Here is a 12,241-nt window from a genome sequence, read left to right as displayed (position 1 = left end):
GTAGAAAGATGTACCTGCCTGCAGCTAGTTCCAGTGGGTTTCAAGGTAGACTGTGCCAAGGTAAGAGGTCCTGGGAATAGACGCATGGGATCAAGACCTAAACTCTTAGTAAGAATATAAAACAACAGTGATTGGAGCGCAGACATGCAAGATGGGTCGTCTACCAGAGTAGCTAGCTCCATGCTGAAGAGAGAGGTAGAGTTAGAGCATAAGATGTGCGTGTGTGTGTGTGTGTGTGTGTGTGTGTGTGTGTGTGTGTGTGTGTGTTTTCAGAGGCAAGCCCTGCTTGAGGAACAGTGCTGGACAGGAACTAGCTTTCTGCTGTCTGGGAACAAGAAGGTCATTTGCTGTGCTCAGAAAAATGGGGTGGGGTCATAAGGGGAGAGGCACCACCAGGGGAGAGTTGTCAACCCACACAGAGCCGAACTGTGCTCAGGAGTTGACTGAAGTTCCCCACGGGCTGGGAATCCGAGCTCAGAGCCAGGAAATTAAACCAAGATACACAGAAACAAAGAATGCTGGGTTTTGCCTGTGAACTGGCAGCTACGAACCTCATTCCCACCACCTCTGCCTCCAAGCTGAGAAAGCCACCCGGACTCGATGTCCCGGTCTCTGGCCTGTGTTAACACGGAATCAGAACCAGGCCAGTTACTGAGACTACGGTCTTAGGGTCTGTGCTGTTCCTGTAGGAATCCTTAAACCATCTGGAACAGTCTCACATGTTGCTAGCCTCTGAAAACACACACACACACACACACACACACACACACACACACACACACACACACACCTTTTCTATTTAGGGATTCAAAACTCTTCCTGATTCCTAATCCAAATCAAGATCTAAACATACTGCGTAGATGTTCAGGCATTGCTCCAACAATATTCCCTATAGTTTCAGGCTCCAAGTTTACCATTAGTTTGTCATGGGACACAAGACCCAGGGGGGTGACAGCTGTGATTGAGCTATCACTGAGGCAAGTGTAGAGAGCTGATGTCACTCAAGGCACTCAAAAAGCAGTTTACATACAGACCTTCGCAGACAGTTAAATAGACGTATGTTAAATAAGAAATGCCCCTTTCAGGCTCCCGTGACTCCGTGTCCCATTACCTCCGAGGTCTGTGTATTAGCAGCACAGTAAATTTCTTAAGGAGCCCAGTGCAAGGAGCTGAATTTGCACATTGATCTTCGTCCTCTGTGCGCCGTTGAAGGCTAATTTAAAGGGATGGTGGGGATATTCTATTTTCAACTGGCTGAAGTTCAGCAGGAACAGAATAAGTCCCTGTTAGAGGAAACGCTTTCACAGTGAAATTTTGGCAAAGCTGAATCTAATTCCTTTCACCGCCTTCCAGTACAGCCCTGGTACTGTTCTAGCTGAGCAGCACACCCACCCGAGTGACAGGGTCCTACAGCCCAGCCTGAGGATTTTCCGTATTTTATTTTCAACCATGTTCACATTTCCCTGCTTTGAATCAAGAATGCAAAAAGGAAATATTTTATAATAAAATCAATAAAGGGAATGAAATTTCATTATAGCTATAGTTTTAAAATCATAAACCTCCATTTTCTTTATTTCAGAGACATATTTAATCATTTCAGACACAGGACATTACTTCATTTAATTATTATGGTAACAAAAGCTTAGTAAGACCATTTGATCCACTTAACAAGCGTAATGAAAAGAGTGACCATGTAACGGTTTTATTTGGCCACAAATCAAGATTGGAGAGTTTTAAAGTTTTCTTTTTCTGGGTCTCTGTGTCTTCTCTCAGTCTCCCCAACCCTTACTCAGTCCTCATCAAGAATTCCACCATGTTGGTCTTTAAATCTTCTCTTACTGATGAGGAGAACAAAGAGCTTATAGACGTTTTAGATAGACTCCAGATGAGGCCTTGAAAATCAAGAACCTACGCACGCTCTACATTACTGCCTGTCTACCTTCCTGAAGCATGGGTTTGGCGAAATCACTTCCAACATGTTGTCAGCAGTTCCCAGTGCTTCATTTTCAGGACCAAGCCTTTGGGGCAACACCCAAGAGGTACCGAGCTCACCTACAAGGCAAATCTAGAGTTCTTAGATTGGCCTACAGGGCCCCTTCAGGCCAAAGCACTGTCCTTGGGCTGCCCGGCTCAGCTTGTCTGGATCGGGCCAGCATCTACCACTCAGTCCCCTGAACCAGGGAATGCCTTCCCGGCCTTCTGAGCTGTTCACCCGACCCAGGTGGCTTCTGAATTTATTCAGTCATTCTTCACTCATTCAGCTAATACTTTTCCAGAAATGCAACAGGGACTGGCCTCTTGCTTCCTGGGTGCATCGTCTCAGCTACTTCAATTCTACATTCTTCCATGGTTCTTCTGTGAAACTTCATTAACTGCTGAGGACAGGTAGAATCTCACTGTCTCTGGTCTCAGAGTATTTGCCTCTGCTCCTCCAGTACAAGCAAAATCTTTTGAACTAACAGTGAGGATCCTTAGACCAAACTATGCCTTGTCAGTCGTAACCCCTGTGGCCTTGAGCTAGCTGGTTAGGACCTATTGTTTTCAGTTTGTCTATGATACAAATATTTCATTAGGTTATTTGTGAAGTTTAAGTGATATAGTAAAGACAGAGTACAATGTTAACATAAAGCATTAGTATTTCATATTTATCTCAATATTTACCTAGGAGTTTTAGATGGTTTTTTAGATAGCCTATCTAAAACTATTTTTAGCTGAAGATTGTGAAATTCTTCCTTTCAGTGAAATCTGTTGACTTTAAGAGAGGCCTGTTGCAAAAGGCAGGTGCCGCGTCAATCGCTGTTGGTCTCTTCTTGGGTGTGTCTTGACTCTCAGGAAAGCAGCTGTGGGATTGTCACTTTGGAAGAAGACAGTGACCCTCAGCACCAGCCTTGTTTGGACTGCTGCTGCAGACAGACCATTCCTAAGGTGGCTCTTCCGTTGTTTTTTCACAGAGAGACAGAAGACAGTAAAATGGACTCAGCGAAGCCTTTGAGTACCAGAGATGTCCTCATTACCTTCACCCACTCTCTGCTGCAGTGAGAGGGAATTTTTAGGGATGGGTGAGAGATGTTCGTAGCCCACTGGTGGAAATGGCAGGTGGTCATCAGGCTCACAGTGGACCCCACAAGGCTTCTGTGGCCTTCCTACTTTCAGGACAGGAAGAATTAAGTAGGGTAAAACTCTGGGAATATTCCTAAGTGAGGTATGTGAGCTGAACTTGGGTCTTTAAAGCTCTCTGCCAGCCTCAAAGCTGTAGGATGTAGTCTGAAACTTTGGACTGTCCTCAGCCGGCTGGGGGCTCTGGGCTGTAACTGGGTCACAGATGGAGTCCACAGTCAGTGTAGTCCTGGACTCAGCAGCCTAATCGTGTGAGCACTCTAGCCTTGGAAACCTTCCCTTCTAGGCTGACAAGAGGGACTTGAGGTATTATGGGATGCCAGGACTTTGATTCATTGAGTTAGGGCCACATTTATTTTAACCAGTGGGGAAAAACAAGACCAAAATTGAATTTTAGGCTACTGTATGGATAACGAAACTTGTCTGTCTAGTTGAAAAAAAAAAAAAAGTTCATAAAAAGCCGTGGCTGGGGTTGTCTCTCCCTCCCCCCGCCCCCCACCCACCCACCCATCTCCAGCAAATCATCTCCAATTCCCTCTCCCCAACACATGAGGATACATTTCCAGGGACACGTCTCAGGGGTGGAGTGTTCTCAGAGGGGGAGGCGGACAGCTGGCTGGAGACTGGGAACAAGGTCACAGTGTTCATCTCTGGGGACCACAGAAGAATGGAGAATTGGCTCTTTCATCTCCAACCTCCGCTCTGCCTTTTGCTGCCCTGAGTCTCTGCTGTCCCCAAGTGGCCAGCTAGGCCAAGTAGGTGACCCTGAGATGGTAGGGTGTAGGTAAAATTCCCCAAGGCCTTCTCTTTGCTGAGGTTGCAAGCATAGATCTTTAACCCTTCACTCGTGGGACAGCCTGTGCACGGTGGTAGAGAGGTCAGTACGCGGCTTTGGACCAGCCATAGACTCAGGGTCAAAGGCACCGGCTCCAGCCGCGGCAGCAGGGTAGCAGGATAGCAAGGGGACAGGTGGGATGAAGATGACACCAGTGTCTGCCTCTTGAGGGACACAAAGATGTTGCCATGGTGACCAAAGGGTTTTTTTGGGGGAGTGGAGTGGGATGGGGTGGACGGTGGTTGCTTTGACTTAACAGCGAGGCTGTGGGTCTCTGGTCACAACGCTTCCTCTCCTCTCTATCTGGGCTCACATACTGGCTCTACTGTTCATAATCAGAATGCTCCTGTATGCATAATAGCTCAGAGTCCCAGCCTTCAAAGTGTTAAGATGAAAATTAAAATAGCGACTGATAAAAATATTCACAGCATTTTGTATACGGTCACTTCACGAGAGGTAGACATTTATCATAATTTGTGTCATCTTTGTTAATAATTTGTGAGTTTATTTAGAAGAACATAAAAAATGGGATTTTTCTGTGTATATTTCCAACCTAAAGAAGCTACATTTTGTTCCCTATATGCTGGAAGAACCACACAAGCTGTTCACAGATGCAGAGGGATGGAATTCCCTTTGGGCAGCTAGATATGAAGCCCTCTTAGAAAGTCAATGGGTCTTGGTAGCAGCTTGGTTTCCCGCTGTCTCTCTAGAACCTTACGGTGACCTGTGTGACAAACGGTGCTTGCCCATTTTCACCATGGAGAAGGAGAGCCACTAGAGCTGGATGTAGTAGAGGATCCGATGAAACCACCATGATATGCTGACAAATGTACCTGTCAATAACCTTAAGCATGGGAGCTCTCCCAAATGGAAAGTATTTATCTCCATTATTCAGAAATTTATCAATCAAGTGATTGATTGCTTCCCCCGGAGAAGCAAGTGCATACAGGAAATGGGCCGTAGGAACTTAATCTCTAGCGAAACTTTAAATCACTTAGAGCTGTAGGTCAGATGGAAGCTCCGAGGGAGAAATCAGGAAAACAACAGACAGAGTATGTCTGGCTTAGAAGGGTTAAATGATCAGATCCAAGAATGCAATGACTTGAATGCTTTCAAAGTTGATAGCAGGTTTGGACCACCTTCTGAGGTTGGAGCAGCTTCTGGTGGATTGGAATGAGCACGTGGTCCTGCCAGGTAAATTCAGGAGCATTGAAGGGGAGAGAAGTGCTATAGGCTAGCTCAAGGTGGATGGCCCTGCCTGTGTGGCCTAGGGTGAGAAGCCTTGCTTGTCTGGCTTTCAGGCTCATCATCTGCAAGGACAAGGGGTAGACTGACAGAGTGGATGTCACCATGATGGCTGCAAGAACTACAGGTGGACCCTGCCTTCAAGGGGCAGGGCATGTCATAGCCCATAGTTATGACAGTAGCCGGGCATAAACACAGAGTGTGCAAGATCTCTAACAGAGATCTGTTATTCTACAATGAAGGCTTAATGAGTGCTTTGTGCCCTGGCGTCCCCACAGGTCCTAGGCCTCATTTGAGGGATGGCTCAGCTGGTCACAAAAACCATGAGAGGAAGGGTAGGACCATGACCATCTCCCCATTTCTGTCCAGCTCACCGTAGGGTACCAGGTGGCCCAGCTCCAAATGCGTGGTGTACGTTCAGAAGTTCTATTTACACCGTCTAGAATGTGTTTCTACCATCTGCTCAGCTTTTACAGTCAGGTGAAATGCGTCATGAACTTCTCATTTTCAGTGCAGGTTCCTAGTGTGTTCTGCTCGGGTCACTCTCTTTTACGAAGTGTGATATCACTAGTCTCTCCCCCCCCCCCCCCACACACACACTTTCTTCCCCTCTTCCTTTTTCCTAATTGTCTTTCTTTTTCTCTCTTCCATCCCTCCCTCCTTTCTTCTCTTCCTTCGTTCTTACCTTCCTTTTCATCTCTATCTAGCACAGTGTCTTGTAACCTGTTGAACATTCAACAAATATCTTCAACCTTCCCAATGTTGCCACCCTTTAGTACACTTCCTCATGTTGTGGTGATCTCTAGCCTAAAATCATTCTGATTGCTACTTCAAAACTTCAGTTTTGCTACTGTTATGAATAGTAATGCAAATCTCTGTGTTTTCCGATGGTCTTAGGTGACCCCCGTGAAACCACAGGTTGAGAGCTGCTGCTCTAAATCGTAAGTCACAAATGTCAACACAACGATACAAGTGAGAACATCGAAAACCGAGTCAGGGTCTCGACTGGACACTGTCGCTGTGTGGGTGAGCACTTCCTTTGGCCTACTTATTAGGCCAGTGTTCTCCATTACTTGGCCAAGTGTCACTGATTTAGAAATAAGAAGGCTTTATATGTTTGGAATTAAACCAGAGGTCATAATGGCTTCTGCAGAAGCGACTGCAGACAGGACAAGACCAGCATGATAGCACGGGCATGCTGGTTCTGATGGCCCCAGTCCAGGGCAAGGCAGGAATGCCTGGGGGAGCAGTGAGGTTGTGTGCATGCGCAGAGGAAGAGCACGCAGGGCGGGGGGCGGCAACTGACGTGGACCAATCTGAACTGACCTAATTGTGTTTTGTTGTTTCTCTGAATAAGGTTATTTTGTCTTAGAAGTTCTGACTTCCGAATTAGATAACTATTCAAAAATAAAGAAAATAGACCTCGTACCTGGGCCCTGAACCAGAGAGTGGAGACACTCTGTGACTTGTGTCAGAAATGACGCCAGCAACAGACCTTGAAAACCCCAAGTCTAAAAGGCCCATTTATCCTCTCCTCCACTCTGACCCTGAAGCTGAGTGCTGGGATCTGTCCACGGAGGCAGAGTGCACGGGAAGCATGTCCCACTTCCTGACTGGACACTGCTCAGCTGGCCTGTAGCTCAACACTCCTGTATTTTGAGGACATCATGAGCCATGTCTCAGGAAACCCCGGCTTAACTTATAGCAGATACACCCTATAACACTCAGCACGCCCCTGCTCCCCAGGATGCACTCCAACAGTGGTTTACCTAATTCCCAACATTGTTCTGAGGCCTCTGAGCCTTCCAACACGTTGACCATTACCTCAGTCCTAATGAGTGGTGGCACCAGGGCGGCAGCTGTCCTTGGATTGCCTCCTCCCAGGCCCTGACTTCAAAGGACGTCCCTGCCTGCAAGCCAGCTCAAGGACTCATCCTCTGTGTCTAAGCCCTGGGCTTGTTCTACAGCACAGCTGAGAGAGATCTCGGGTCCCTTCCAGCCAGGTGACCGACCCCCAAGAGGGCTGGGAGCCGATTGCTGCTCATCCCACACCAGCTCACACCCTTTCTCTAGGAAAGGACGCACCTCAAGCAGGCAGAAGACACTATCAGTGCACCTTCCTCCAAGGATACCAACATCCCTGTCTGAGATCTAGGATCCCGAGGCACGAAACAGGATGAGAACACGGGGTAATTCCAGACAACACAGATGAGGGTAAGGGAGGGTGGGGGTTAAACAGAGGCGTTAGGGACATGGAATTGAAGAAGATGGCTGCTCCTAGTTGGCTACACTCAGGACAATCATTTCTATCTCCACGAGCTACAGTTTCCTCACATATCCAAGGTGAGCGTGCTCCCCCTCCTGTGTCCTCTGTAAAGGTCAGGCTGGGCAGCTGGGCGCAGTGCTTCCCACGGGAGGTGTGGAAGCTGCGCTCCCAGCAGGTTAGTGTAACATTGATGGCAACCGCTGCTTCCCACCTTGGATGAGACTGGACTAAGGAGAGGCTGGGAAACTCTTAGGAGAGGCTCAATTTGAACACAGGAGCTAATTCCTGCGAAGGATGACGGACAGGCGCAGGGGTCCCTGCTGACACGGTCCCTAAAATAGAGACCCCTCACGTTAGCGATGGCTCTGTACGGCTTTGCCGAAAGGCAGTGAAGCAGACGGTAGCCTTCGGCACTGTTTCTGTATTCGTTCTAGGAAGAGGAAACGCAGTAACATTCACCAAAGTCTGAGTGAGCCTATGTCCAGGCGTTTGGGACCTGTGTCTTTAAGAATCAGACCCAGCACTGCAGACTAGCTGGCTCCGGAGCCAGGCTGCAAATCAACTGGACCCCACAGTTACAGTGAAAGGGTGTTTTGCATAAGAAATCTCTTCCAGGGGAACAGTCACTTGAGAGAGGTGTTGGGTGGCTGGGGCATTCCTGAGTCCCGGGTGTTCTTGTTTGGTTACCGTGGATGGTTCATCTGAGCCCTAAGTGCCCCGCTGGCACACAGTCCTGAGAGCCATGCCATCTGGACTGGTGGAGAATCTGACGGTACACTCGGTTTTGGAGGCCTCAAGGTGAAATTCATTTACAGTGTGTGAGAAGCTGCTGGCAGTGGCCCTGGGGACTGAACTTAGAGTCTCCCAGGTGGTGGTAAGAACATCAGACACTGAGCCCCAGCCCCTGTCCCAGTCTCGGCCCTTTGCTTGGTTAGGACGGAGCCAGCCGCCCTTGTCATGTTCTGACCCACGTCACTGAGGTGAACAGCCACACTACGGTTTCTAAAGTGGGCTGCTGTAGCTTTCTGCTCCTGGATGCTGACCCTGCCTTGCTTGGTAGGGTAACATGGTTGTGTTCTGAGGAGCAACTGCTTTTGGTAAATACCATTTTTTTTTAATTTTAGTAAAATTATAAAAAAAAATAGAGATAATCTAGACTAACCCATTACTTTTATTTTCAAAATAACTTATTCAGACTACATAATTCATCATGGAAGCAACAAATGGTAAACAAAGAGGAATTTAAAAACACTAGAGTTATCGCTGTTGGCGGAAATAGCCATTTTTGCTATCTATGTATCTTTCCTAACCTTTGCATGGGTTTAACTCTCTCTCTCTCTCTCTCTCTCTCTCTCTCTCTCTCTCTCTCTCTCTCTCTCTCTCTCTCTGTCATCAGTACATAGTTAAGATTTTACTCTATATGGCCCGGCACCTTGATTTTTGCTGAATTTTATTAAGACAGCTTTGTCTGGATTCTAACTGTTCTCCACCCACCTAAATGCTAACAATCTTCTTTCATGACAACAAAACGTATTTCTACTTAACCATGACCACATTCGTGGGCAGGTAACTTATTTCCGTGTTTGCACTATTGCTAAAAACAGGTTAAAGTGTCTCAGTCCTTGAGTCTCCTGTCTTTGTTTCTTCAGTTTTATTCCTAGATTTAAAATGGTCAGGTCAAATTTATGACTATGTTGAAGTCTAATGTGTCTACAAATTTATTTTCACAAATTAGGACCTGAGAGAAAAGAAATTGGGTTTTTCCGGAGATGACACTCCCCCGCCCCCAGTGCCAGAGGCTTGCCCTGAACCCTGTACCCATCTTCTCCAGTTCAGAGTTTACTGACTCCCATGGAAAGCCTAAAATGTGTTTCAGACCCAGCCTTCGAGAAGGAAGCAAGAAGCCAAGCTTACAGCAGTGCTGCATAGTTCTCCCCAGGAAAAGCTCACCTTGGTTCCACCTCTAAGACGGAACGGAAGTAGCTGTTGCACAGAGTTGTAGACTCAGAATGCTCCGCCCCCATCTCTCTCTCTCTCTCTCTCTCTCTCTCTCTCTCTCTCTCTCTCTCTCTCTCTCTCTGTGTGTGTGTGTGTGTGTGTATGTGTGTGTGTTTGTGTGCACGCGCGCGCGGGGCACATGCGTATACACAGATAAAACGTCACTTTATGACTTGGCCAAAGAGGCTTCCCTGAGGTGCCTTGCTGTTTATCCTGCTGTCTGAGCAAAACAGAATTTCTTGTGACTCAGAATCACAAAAATCCAGTTTATTTTCCTTGCAGTTTTGGTAGCTTCCATTTGGGTGAGCTCACCGTGTGGGCATGGAATCTTCTGGGCTAAGGGTAGAGGTGCAGGGTTCACTGCAAATTTACAAAGCTACCTTTAAATCTGACACTTTAAAAAGATAGTTGTCTGTTTTCAGTGTGTACCAAACTTCTACGCTTTGCCTTGAAATATTGACTGTGGCGTAATCAAAAGCTCAGGGTTGCCTGGGATTCTGGGAAAGGGCATTTCTAGGTTTAGAAGACAGTAGTGCAATTTGCACACTTATCAGGGCCCTGTCTATGGAGACGATCGAGGGCAGACAGGGCCCTCAAAGGGCAGGCCCACTAGCTAGCTATATGCCCAGTTGACGCCTCTCACTGATTTTGATATAAAAGTAAATCCGTGGCCGAGTGTGAGATGGGAACGCCCGCCACACCCAAGGGGGCAAACCGACTTCCTTACATTCTTGCGGGGGTTCTGGGGGACCCACCTGGGTTAGCTAAGCTAGGAACCGCAAACTTGCAGGCTCCCACCTCCAGGAGGAAATTTGTATGCTTTCTTTTTAGTCCTCTGTATGCATCCATTGCTGCATCACCGCCCGCTGGCCGTAGCTGGCCTGAATGGCCTTAGTCACTTTTGTGAGGGACTGAGGGGAAATGCAACATATTTCTAGATTAATTGTGAACCTTTTCACCTTTGAGGAGCCATAATTATGCTATTATTGATGTGTCATTGGGGGTGACATCACCCTCTGTTGTAAGGCCAGGATACTGTGAGACCTTGGGGAACTTTTACCTCTCTGAACTCAGTTTCCCCTCTAAGACAAAACCAGAAATAGCCATCGCACAGAGCTGAGAGGGTCTGCAATGACTGGTGATGTGAACTGCCCCTCACAGGTCTGCGTGGAGCTAGCCTCAGCCAGGGCTGGCTACCGTCAGCCTTAGCTGGCGGGGTCTCCACCATCGAGTCGCGTCTCTCCGTGTTCACTGTCAGGTGCCCACGTCTTTCCTCACCTCTGAGGTTCTACTCTTCACGCCAGGGTCACACTTTAATGCCATTTCATCAATCATATTTAGTGCCATTTCATCAATCACATCACTTGTCATCAAATGGATTCTTAACACAAATACCAATGCTCTGTTTTGCTTTAAAATATTACAGCCGATACTAAAATTTTAACCCTTAAAACACCAAAACTAAACTAAATGATTTGTGCTGCTGATAGCTGATACAAAAGCCTTTATGCTTTTTTTTTTTTCTTCATAGAAAGGTCAGCCTAATCATTTTGGAGACTTCTACAAGGGAAGGTCCTTTAATGTCTATTGCACTCGATGAGCTAGGAATTAGGAGCTATGTTATAAAGCAATGAGGAATTTCTCATAAGGGTTGGCAAGGAACAGGAGGGTGGGGGAGGGACAGGAAGGTTCAGATGTGTGGAATCACACGCATCCCAGGACAGTGTGAATGTGGCCAACACATTTGCAGATGACAACCTCATATTGTGATGTCAGAAGGGAGGGCACTCCTGAACTGGTGTGAGATGGAGCAAGCCTACAAAAAAGTTTAGCTGCCTTGAGAAAAGTGAAACAAGCTTAGACACATGGGGCATTTGTGAGAGACTGTGATTGGAGATGGGAGTACAAGGACACGTGTCTGCGTCCCCAAATGGGGACCTAGTTTTTGATCCTTGTTAGGCCTCAGATTGCATTGGCAAGACAGAGTAAGATCTGTCCTTGAGGGGCCAGGTCACGGCTGATCCCTGGGGGTCAACCCGCCATGGATGGGAGGTTGCCATCTACTGGTATTTATAGAAAACTGCAGGCACATGACCCTTGGTCTTGGGGTGGGGGGTGGGGTGGGGTAGTCTGACCAGGAATTATCTTTTTAGGTCAGCTTTTCACGACTGACTAAGTGGCTGGGAAATCAGAAATGACAAGAGCCACGTTGAGCCCTTGCCACTTTACAGTATGAGGGTGACATGGGACATACGTTTTCAATGCATCCTCCAGGACAGCGGTTCTCAACCTTGCTAATGCTGCAACTCTTTAATACAGTCCCTCATGATGTGGTGACTTCCAACCATAAAATTATTTCACTGATACTTCATAACTGTAATTTTGCTACTGTTAGGAACCATAATGTAAATATCTGATATGTGACCCCTGTAGGGGTCGAAACCGCAGGTTGAGAACCATCCATCTGGGAGGGTGCTAGGGAAACCCACGCCTCTCATTCTGAAGTCTTCCCCACGGGCACAGCCGCTGCCGTCAGTTCTCATTTGACATTTGCCCAGGCTGCCCCTGATACTGGCTTACAATTGGGCCACTGGCTTGGCAATTTCCTGTTCTGAGCCCCAAGCTCCCCCTCCTCCAGTCTCACCCAGCAACTCTTCCTCCTTCCTGTTAGGGCCTGAACTGTGTCCCTGGTCCTGGGAGTTCACCCTCAGGCCTTAACTTTTAATCCCCGAGGGTCTGGCTGTATCTGGAGATGACGTGTTCACCGAAGCACCAGGGGT

General features: G+C 47.4%; 1 protein-coding gene across 1 annotated transcript in view; it reads right to left on the bottom strand.

Moving 5' to 3' along the window:
* Pacrg (parkin coregulated) overlaps positions 1–12,241 on the bottom strand; it is a 475,516-nt gene that overhangs the window by 103,017 nt on the left and 360,258 nt on the right. The window lies entirely within an intron of this gene.

This window comes from Peromyscus maniculatus, chromosome 16 (genome assembly GCF_049852395.1).
Source record: "Peromyscus maniculatus bairdii isolate BWxNUB_F1_BW_parent chromosome 16, HU_Pman_BW_mat_3.1, whole genome shotgun sequence".
Lineage (NCBI taxonomy): Eukaryota > Metazoa > Chordata > Mammalia > Rodentia > Cricetidae > Peromyscus > Peromyscus maniculatus.
This window is presented reverse-complemented; position numbering and strand designations above follow the sequence as displayed.